The sequence below is a fragment of the Ranitomeya variabilis genome, chromosome 4 (assembly GCF_051348905.1).
Source record: "Ranitomeya variabilis isolate aRanVar5 chromosome 4, aRanVar5.hap1, whole genome shotgun sequence".
In the NCBI taxonomy this organism is placed as follows: domain Eukaryota; kingdom Metazoa; phylum Chordata; class Amphibia; order Anura; family Dendrobatidae; genus Ranitomeya; species Ranitomeya variabilis.
The window spans coordinates 27,316,041-27,326,872 of NC_135235.1; positions in this window are offsets into that span (position 1 = coordinate 27,316,041).

Consider the following 10,832-nt stretch of genomic DNA (forward strand, 5'->3'; position numbering starts at 1 on the left):
CAGACCCGGCCGTCTGATCAGGTATACACTTGCTAATGTACTATGGATATTTTCTATATGTATGCAATACAAGCTTCTGTTTAATTGCTATTAGGCCTATCGGGAATGTGCAAAAAAGGCGCAGATTCTGACCTGCGTTTTCTGCCAAGAAATGCAGAATCTGCACAGAAAATTCCACAGTCAAATCTGCAACGTGTGCACATAGCCTTAGGGTTTATGGATACTTTAACACTCTATATACCCTGTTAGCTGTGTGCCCGCATCTTGTAATGCATGTTTTTGGCGGCTTCTTTCCTGTCCTCTATGTACCCCCAGTGTTTATTTGAATAAACACTCCCGTACACTTTTCCTGGTTCACCAATTTGTTAAAAAACAAATAAACCCATGTAGGTCTGTTGTAGTCCAGGGAATCCGATGTAGCCCACAAATGGAAACCTGATGAAAAACATAAAAAAAGAAAGATAAACAAGACACTGTCCCTCATTCACAAACTTATTAGAAAAAAAGTTCCTAAACAAATCAGACTTAGCCCAGCGTTTCCCATGACGATCACTGAATCCGCCTCAAGCTTTGTTCAACGAGACCCGGGGATTGTGATGAGCAATATCGTTACGTCATCGGTTATCATAGTCGGCGGGTACTGACGTCACCGCTCATCACGGTTCCTCGATCTCGCTGAGCGCAGCATGAGCCAGATTCAGGGAACTTTGTGGAAAGCGCTGGACTACGTTGGACCTGCGTGGGAACATTTTTTTCTAATAAATTGGCGAACGAGGGACAGTGTCTTGTTTTTATTTCTCTCTTTTTATGCTTTTCAGATTTCCATTTGTGGATTAAGTCGGACGTGGATGCTTTTTTTTAATTATAAATTGGTGAACCGGGGAAAATGTGTAAAATCATATAGGAAAGATATATATCTTGGTAACGTGTTAGCCAGTAGATAGAAAAGGTATCAACCACTGAGGACTCTCAATTCTAAATATTTTTCACTTGTAAAATGATACTTAACCCCTTCATGCTGCGGCCCTTTTTCGTTTTTGTGTTTTCGTTTTTCGCTCCCCTCCTTCCCAGAGCCATAACTTTTTTATTTTTCCGTCAATATGGCCATGTGAGGGCTTATTTTTTGCGGGACGAGTTGTACTTTTGAACGACATCATTGGTTTTACCATGTCGTGTACTAGAAAACGGGAAAAAAATTCCAAGTGCGGTGAAATTGCAAAAAAAGTGCAATCCCACACTTGTTTTTTGTTTGGCTTTTTTGCTAGGTTCACTAAATGCTAAAACTAACCTGCCATTATGATTCTCTAGGTCATTACGAGTTCATAGACACCTAACATGACTAGGTTATTTTTTATCCAAGTGGTGAAAAATAATTCCAAACTTTGCTTTAAAATTTAAAAAAAAAAAAAAAAAAGTGCCGTTTTCCGATACTCGTAGCGTCTCCTTTTTTCGTGATCTGGGGTCGGGTGAGGGCTTATTTTTTGCATGCCGAGCTGATGTTTTTAATGATCCCATTTCGGCGCAGGTGCGTTCTTTTGATCGTCCGTTATTGCATTTTAATGCAATGTCGCGGCGACCAAATAAACGTAATTCTGGCGTTTCGGATTTTTTTCTCGCTACGCTCTTTAGCGATCAGGTTAATGCTTTTTTTTAATTGATAGATTGGGCGATTCTGAACGCGGCGATACCAAATATGTGTAGGTTTTTTTTTTTTATTATTGTTTTATTTAGGATGGGGCGAAAGGGGGGTGATTTAAACTTTTATATTTTTAATATTTTTTTCACATTTTTAAAAACTTTTTTTTTTCACTTTTGCCATGCTTCAATAGCCTCCATGGGAGGCCAGAAGCAGGCACAGCCCGATCGGCTCTGCTACATAGCAGCGATCATCAGATCGCTGTTATGTAGCTCAAATGCAGGTGTGCTGTGAGCGCCGACCACAGGGGGGCGCTCACAGCTACCAGTGATCAGTAACCATAGAGGTCTCAAGGACCTCTATGGTTACCTTCCTGATGCATCGCCGACCCCCGATCATGTGACGGGGGTCGGCGATGACGTCAGATCCGGCCGCACGGCCGGATGCGGTAGTTAAATGCCGCTGTCTGCGTTTGACAGCGGCATTTAACAGGTTAATAGCGGCGGGTGAATAGCGATTTCACCCGCCGCTATTGCGCGCACATGTCAGCTGTACAAAACAGCTGACATGTCGCGACTTTGATGTGTGCTCACCGCCGGAGCGCACATCAAAGCAGGGGACCCGACATGCGCCGTACATGTACAGCGCATGTCGCGAAAGGGTTAAGTAAGGAGGAACTAGGTAACTGTTTTTTAACAATTTTGTATGTTATGACTATCTGTACATAAAAAATCATAGTTTGAAAACTATATTCCCTTATACAGGGAAGTTTTTCTTGTTTTTCTCATGTTTCTTATATTTGGTTTGTCTGGTTGGCTTAACAACATTTCTATACTTAGGATTCGGCTGTAATATTATATCTGGTATATTATTGTAAACACCTTGATTGCATGCGTCATCACAGCTATTCATTTGAATAGGTTTCCATGTTGTTATTCAACTGCATATATCCGAAGTTACATTTTGCTGCTGTGCACCATTTATGTGCCTTGTGCAGGCATGTACTATGGAGGACAGAGAATGAACTTGAATCCAATATTGCAGCCAGCATGCAGCCAGCGGGTAAGGAAAGGGTGAATCAAACACCCAAAAACCCCGCCCCTAGGTCTAAAGATTGTTCCCTCCAAATTCAGGTGACAGAGTCCCTTTAAGCGTTTTTGCAATGTTGTCACTTTAATAAAGATATTTTTGTATTATATATGGTGATCCCTGTCCTATGCATGTCTCTTTTGCTTTTTCTTGTTATGCTATTTCCTAGCATGTAACAGGTGATGCCTTTATTAATATTTGGCGGTGCCCTCCAGCCCCCCCTCCTTTCCATGTGTCCCCAGTCACGGGCACGCCGGGGTCCCGCTGCTGACCTCCATTTGGCCAGCGGCGTGTTTTGCAGCGCAGGGAACCATTGGATCCCCTGCACTGCAATATATTTAAGCTGAATGTGCGTTCGCGGATGCACATCCAGCTGAAATATTCGTTGGTGTCAGTGGGCCCCCCTTCATCTTTGGGCCAATGCAGCTGCACCATCGATTTGTCCGCCTCTAGGAAAACCTTAATATTTACTTTTACACAAACTGTCTACAGTATCTAATACATAAATTAGGGGGCTTTGTGGCATTTTGTGAAGACATTTTGAGACTAGCATTAGGCAAAAGGGACATACAGTTGCCTTTATCAATGAGCCAGTATTTAATACACAAATACAGTGTGAATTGATGTGCAGCACCCCAGAGTCCTGGTCGTTGCAGTAATGTTGTTCTTCCACCAGGGGGAGTGATGTTACGGCTGGAGGCAATAAAGGAGACCACCTTACCAGGTATCACTAACCACACAGCACACTTCACACTCCAGGCCGCCAGGGGGAGCTAAGCTTCTATCTATTAGGGCACTCCTCACAGTTAGGTAAAACTGGTAGTCTGGATAGAAAGTTAGTCAGAAGCAGACAGAAGCTGACTGGAGGGAGAAGGAGTCAGATCCAGACTGCGGTCTGAGGGGGAGTAAGGTCCACGGAGCTGCGCCTGCCACACATGCGGCAGCATCCAAAGAAAGAGACATTGAAGGGAATTGCGTTGCAGTGAGTGAGAAACGAAGTCATAGAAGTCAAAGCAAAAGGAGAGGAAAACCAGAAGGAGTTCTGCCCTGTAAAAGGCTGCCTCCTTCTGAGGCGCTTTAATCCCGGTAGCCAGAACACCGAGGGAGTAAGGATCTCTACGCTTTACTTCAGAGACTGACAGGACAGTTAATTCCACGTTGGCTGCCCGACCTTATACCCAGGAGGCACGGTGGCAACTTGTGGGGGCCGCGGCATCGTAGGGTCCCTGTAAAAAGCCTCAGGCCATCAGTCATACGGGTTTGTCCTATCCTATTCATCAGGGGGGAGAGAGAGAAAGAGACATTACCGTGACATCCCCCCGAACCGAAGGACCCAGTACCGAGTACCCCATAGCCCTTCCGTGGGGGCGCTCCATCTTTTGGCGTCACGAACAGGATCTACTTTAGCCTGAAAATCGGGTCATGTGTGCCTAAGAACTGTGCCAGAATCGTATTTGAACTGTGATTTGCTTAACGACTGTGTATTGCCATTTACCGCCAAAATTCCCGTCAAAATCGCCGCCATTACAGCGCCACAAGGAGCGCAGGAGAAGAAGAAGGGTGTGCCATCATGGGCGGATCCAGCAGAGCGGTGGGAAAAATATGCCCGCCCCCTGCCAAGACTGTGATGTGAGGAAGGAGGAGGTGCCGAAAAACAACATGGCGGAGGGAGGTGAGCGGACCCCGGAGCACTTTCCCAGCCAGGGCCTGCAAGAACTGCACCCTTCACCGATGACGAATCCGGACCTCCTGCGGAAGGAAGAGGAAGAACGTACCTGTCAGCTCGTACGTCAGGAGCTGGAAGCTGTGGCCGGGTGGAAGAAGACCTTCATCGGGAGCCTCACCAGATGTCTGTCGGCAGCCTCGTCTGGTCCGGAGCACGAAAGAAGTTCCGGCGCTCCGAAGCCAGAAAGCAAGGGCCTGCCGGAAAGCGAGATGCTGCTAACAGAGATGACTACTACGCAGCACAAGGCCCTGCAACCAGCGTTCCAGACCCCAGCAGAGGAGCAGACCGGCACTGGAGGGACCGCATCTGAAGCAGGCATGAGGAACAACCCTGCCCCAGTGACCGACTCCGCTTCAGCGACTGCTACTGACTCCGTGTCAGTCACTGATCTTGCAGCAGCTGCTACCTCTAGTACAGAAAATGCCCATACCCACGCTACGCAGTCTTCCATCGCTGCCCATGATATGACAATCCACGAAAGACAAAGTAATGGTGTTATCCCGAGCCAGGTGTAACCTTGGATTCTACCATTCCCAGGCCAAGAAGGGTTATGTGCCATGTGAAGCCCTGGAAACCATCTAAATAAACCTAGAAACCCTGAAAAACTGTAAATAGTTCTTAAAAAAAATTTCCTTTCCTGCCTTTAAACCCGTCTAGGGTTAACTCTTAAAGGGGTCCCCTGCTTAAAGGGATCATGTTTTCTTTGCACAAGTTTCTACTTTTACCAAAGAACTGCAGAATCCTGAACTGTGCATAATCACAAACTGCTTGTAAATAGTTTGCACCTTCTTAAAGGTGCTCTCTACTGGTTTTACAAGAAGAGCTTTTCGAAGAGACTGTTCCTGATGACAGCGTGAAAGTTCTTGCTGTTTTAAAGTTGATAATTGACTTGTATATTGATACTTTGCACTACCTCAGAAAAGGACTTGAGTTACCCTTAAAGGGAAAGTTCGTTTGTTGCACTTTCCTTAAAAGTGATAATGTTTGAAAGTATTGAGCAGTTAGATAGTAATAATATTTACATAGCTGATAGTATGTAGCCAAGAATAGAAAGTTAAATGATGTACTTTGAATAAAATTGAAGTTAAATTAAATGATAAGTTAAATAAATTGAAAGAAGAATGCAGTAGGCCCGTGGGGGTAGATAGATAGTCCTGCATGTGTAGAAGGGTAAGAATAGTATATTGAGTTGCACTTTGAGGTTTTATGATAGTACACCCTTAGAGGGTAATTGCACTTAGTAAATAAATAGATAGTATACCTGTAGGGGTAATTGTGTTTCATAGCCAGTTAACAACCGTTTTCTACTTGAATTAAAGTCGCGCGCCAATGTAAATATGTTTGTAACATTTAAGTGTTCTCACCTCCCATAAAGGGAAGCTTAGTTATATTAATTTGTTTTATAGCATTTCCAACATTTTGCATGACTCTTGCTAATGTATTGTTGTTTTCTTTTCCCAGTCTGGGAGTACTGGATTTAATGGGGGGGGGGTGCAGCGCCCCAGAGTCCTGGTCATTGCAGTAATGTTATTCTTCCACCAGGGGGAGTGATGTTACGGCTGGAGGCAATAAAGGAGACCACCTTACCAGGTATCACTAACCACACAGCACACTTCACACTCCAGGCCGCCAGGGGGAGCTAAGCTTCTATCTATTAGGGCACTCCTCACAGTTAGATAAAACTGGTAGTCTGGATAGAAAGTTAGTCAGAAGCAGACAGAAGCTGACTGGAGGGAGGAGGAGTCAGATCCAGACTGCGGTCTGAGAGGGACTAAGGTCGACGGAGCTGCACCTGCCCCACGTGCGGCAGCATCCAAAGAAAGAGACATTGAAGGGAATTGTGTTGCAGTGAGTGAGAAACGAAGTCATAGAAGTCAAAGCAAAAGGAGAGGAAAACCAGAAGGGCCTCTGCCCTGCAAAAGGCTGCCTCGTTCTGAGGCGCTTTAATCCCGGTAGCCAGAACACCGAGGGAGTAAGGATCTCTACGCTTTACTTCAGAGAATGGCAGGACAGTTAATTCCACATTGGCTGCCCGACCTTATACCCAGGAGGCACGGTGGCAACTTGTGGGGGCCGGGGTGTCATAGGGTCCCTGTAAAAAGCCTCAGGCCATCAGTCATACGGGTTTGTCCTATCCTACTGCTCAGGGGGACAGAGAGAAAGAGACATTATATCTACAATAGTTGTGAGGACCTTACCGAGATGCTCAGCAGGGAGGTACTACAACACCCAGGCGCTAGAGGAAGGCTATTGAATTCCACCTGGATAAGGGGGACTCTGGATTTGCCTTCAGACCGGCCGGACTCTGCCTACCCTGTGGTCGGTACCCTGGACTGAGGACACTGAAGCCTTTAGTAAAGGTAAAGAGACTGCAACCTTGTGTCCTCGTTATTCACTGCGCCTCACATCATCCACCATCCACCATCTACACTCTGGGAAGCCCTGGGGATACACTTCACCTGTGGGAAGGTACACCATCTAGCTGCCATAACACCATCCCCAGTGGACCCCTAAGCAGCGTCGGTCACCCTGACCGAATACCCAGGTGGCGTCACGAACATTATTCCTATAAACCCTTTCCCTTTTATTGGACGCCCCTCAAAGAGCCACGGACCGGGTCGGGCCACCGTGACATCCCCCCGAACCAAAGGACCTGGTACCGAGTACCCCATTGCCCTTACGTGGGAGCGCTCCAGATATCTACTGTACACAGGTGGAATATACCTATATAATACACACATGTGTACTATACTGTTTAACTGCACATATTATACAGAATTATATAGGTCAGAGGCCACTCTGAGCCTGGAGTTATTGCAGCAGTAATGACAGGAGGACGTCTGGGCTCAGTAATTACAAGCAGTGAATTAGTGACTGATGCAGCTCGGTGTGCTGGATCAGGTTTCTCAGCCACTTACAGCACCGATCAGGAAGCACCGAGCACATCTACTATATAATTGTCTAAGGGTCACTTCTGTCTGTCCTTCTGTCTGTCTGTCTGTCACAGATATTCATTGGTCGCGGCCTCTGTCTGTCATGGAAATACAAGTCGCTGATTGGTCGCGGCAAAACAGCCACGACCAATCAGGGACGGGCACAGTCCGGCGGCAAAATGGCCGCTCCTTCCTCCCTGCAGTCAGTGCCCGCTCCATAATCCCCTCCAGTCAGCGCTCACACATGGTTAATGGCAGCGTTAATGGACCGCGTTATGCCGCGGTGTAACGCACTCCGTTAATGCTGCTATTAACCCTGTGTGACCAACTTTTTACTGTTGATGCTGCCTATGCAGCATCAATAGTAAAAAGATCTAATGTTAAAAATAATAAAAAAAATAAAAAAATCATATACTCACCATCCGTCGGCCCCTCGGATCCAGAACAGGCCTTCCCCGATTCTCGCAACGCTCCGGTGACCGCTCCATGCATTGCGATCTCGCGAGATGACGTAGCGGTCTAGCGAGACCACTACATCATCATCTCGCGAGACCGCAATGCACTCTTGAGACCGGAGCACGCAAGGAACGTCGGTAAACGCTTCGCCTGGATCCGGGGCCGACGGAAGGTGAGTATATAACTATTTTTTATTTTAATTCTTTTTTTTAACAGGGATATGATGCCCACATTGCTATATACTATGTGGGCTGTGCAATATACCACATGGGCTGTGCAATATACTACGTGGCTGTGCAATATACTCCGTGGGCTGTGCAATATACTACATGGGCTGTGCAATATACTACATGGCTGTGCTATATACTACGTGGGCTGTGTTATACACTACGTGGGCTGTGTTATACACTACATGGCCTGTTATACACTACATGGACTGTGTTATACACTACGTGGCCTGTTATATACTGCGTGCGTGGGCTGTTATATACTACGTGACTGTGTTATATGATATGTGGGCTGTTATACACTCCGTGGGCTGTGCTATATACTATGTGGCTGTGCTATATACTCTGTGGGCTGTGCTATATACTCCGTGGGCTGTGCTACATACTACGTGGCTGTGCTATATATTCCGTGGGCTGTGCTATATACTATGTGGCTGTGCTATATACTCCGTGGGCTGTGCTATATACTCCGTGGGCTGTGCTATATACTACGTGGCTGTGCCATATACTACATGGCTGTGCAATATACTACATAGCTGTGCTATATACTACGTGGCCGGCCGCAAACAATCAACGACAGGCGCAGTCCGGCCGCGAATTGGCGTGGGATTTGAACCACGCTTCGCTAATTGGTCGCGGCCGGCCGAATCCTGTGTATTTAATGTATTATTCTGAAATCTTCATAAATAAACTACATACATATTCTAGAATACCCGATGCGTTAGAATCGGGCTACCATCTAGTAGTCAATAAGTCACTACTGTCATCAGGGACATACTGCCTCCTGTCACAGCTGCTCTGGGCATACTAACCAGAAATTCTTATTTATTTATATAGCACCATTAATTCCATGGTGCTGTACATGAGAAAAGGGGTTACATACAGATTACAGATATCAGTTACAGTAAGAAAACTAACAATGACAGACTGATACAGAGGGGCGAGGACCCTGCCCTTGCAGGCTTACATTCTACAGAAATGCTAAGATTTGCAGGTTTAGAAGTTGTACAATATCCTCTACAAGGCGGAAATCATAATAAAATTTTGTTGAGACATGAAGCACATTGGATATTAAAAACTAATGCACAGGGAATGCTCGGTTTAAACGATAAGACCGATTTATCGGTCTTCCTCTAAAAATAATCTGATAAATTATTGCTAGCTGCTATTAAATAGTAATTACTGATTTTGATTATATATATCATTGTTCTTTTATTGTTATTGTATCTGTAAACTGATGTTTGCCAAAATGATTGTTTTCATTGGTCTATCCTATAAAAAGGAACTGACCTCATGTAATTTCTCACCTGGACCCGTTGAAGCGTTCAGTAGTGAAATGGCGGTTGTCCACTCTCTCTCCCCCTGCATGCCTCCTTGAACCTGCATGTCCACATCTCTCTTGAACACACCGTGAAGGGTGTAATAAAGGACTAAATATTCGCTTTCAAAATGGTGAGTGCCTCTGTTTTTCTTCTTTTTCATCGATCTTGGATGTACAGTGTATGAAGTTTTCTTCAGCTGAATCACCATCTACCGTTTGAATTTATGCTGTGGCATTTCAGTTATTAAGGGGATCCACATCTCTAGCAGTGCTTGAAGCTATTGCTCTGGTGCGGTTCTGCTGTTTCTCTAGGCCTGCACTTGTGAGTATAACCGTGTTTGTTATTTTTAAATAAAAAAGTAAAAATGTGTTTGGTTTTATTTCTAATAAAGGACTTTATTCTGGTTGTGTCTTTATGTACCACATAACTATAGGAATAGTAATGGATAGGTGTCTTATAGACACCTCTCCATTACTAATCCATGGGCTTGTTGTCACCTGACAAAACAAAAGTGACATCAACCCCACAAATATGAACCCCACTTGCCACCGCTACAGGCCAAAGCACCAGAATTGGCAAATCTAATAGATGTGCCTTTTCAAGACCGCTGCTATTATTAGGCTGGGGGGTGAGGGGGGGGGGAGCAATATCCATGGCCCCTTACCAGCCCGAAAATACCAGCTGTCTGCTTTAGCAAGGCTGGTTGTCAAAAATGGTGGGGACCCCAATTTGTTGTTTAAAATTATTAAAATAATTAAAAAATACAGCATGAGGACCCCTGTATTCTTGATAATCAGCTTTGCTGAAGCCGACAGCTGAGGGTTGCAGCCCCCAGCTGTGAATTTTGCCTGGCTGGTTATCAAAAATACAGGGAAACCCACGCTGTTTTTTTTATTTTTTATTATTTATTTAAAACGCAAGAGCCGGCTGATGAATACTCCCATCAGCCGCTCCTGCTCTCGTTGTTATTAGCGGCAGCAGGTGTCGGATGATGGGATCTGTAGTCCCATCAGCTGACACCAGTGACCGGAGGTAAACTTTATACCTCCGATCACAGCTGAGCTCTCACGCTGCCTTTTGACAGGATGGGAACCGCAGTTCTCTAACCAACAGGGATAATTTCACCACGGATCAGAAGCGGTGTTTGCTGCGCTGTCATGCACATGACAGTGTGGCAAACACTGGATGTTCGAGCCCCCCATTAAAGTGAATAGGGTCTGGGTACTATTCTGGTGCCCGAACCCAAACTTTTTGTTTGCTTTGTTCATTTTTACATTCTGTTGACAGGCAAAAGTGCATGTCAACAGAACGGCACTAAAAACGTGCTGACACAAAAAGCAAGCGGTAGGGCAGCAAAAAACCTCCAAGGCATAGAGGGACAGCTCATGCCAGGTGTCCAGATTTGAGACCCTAATTCCTCTGTAACCTTCAGCTATTGGGAGT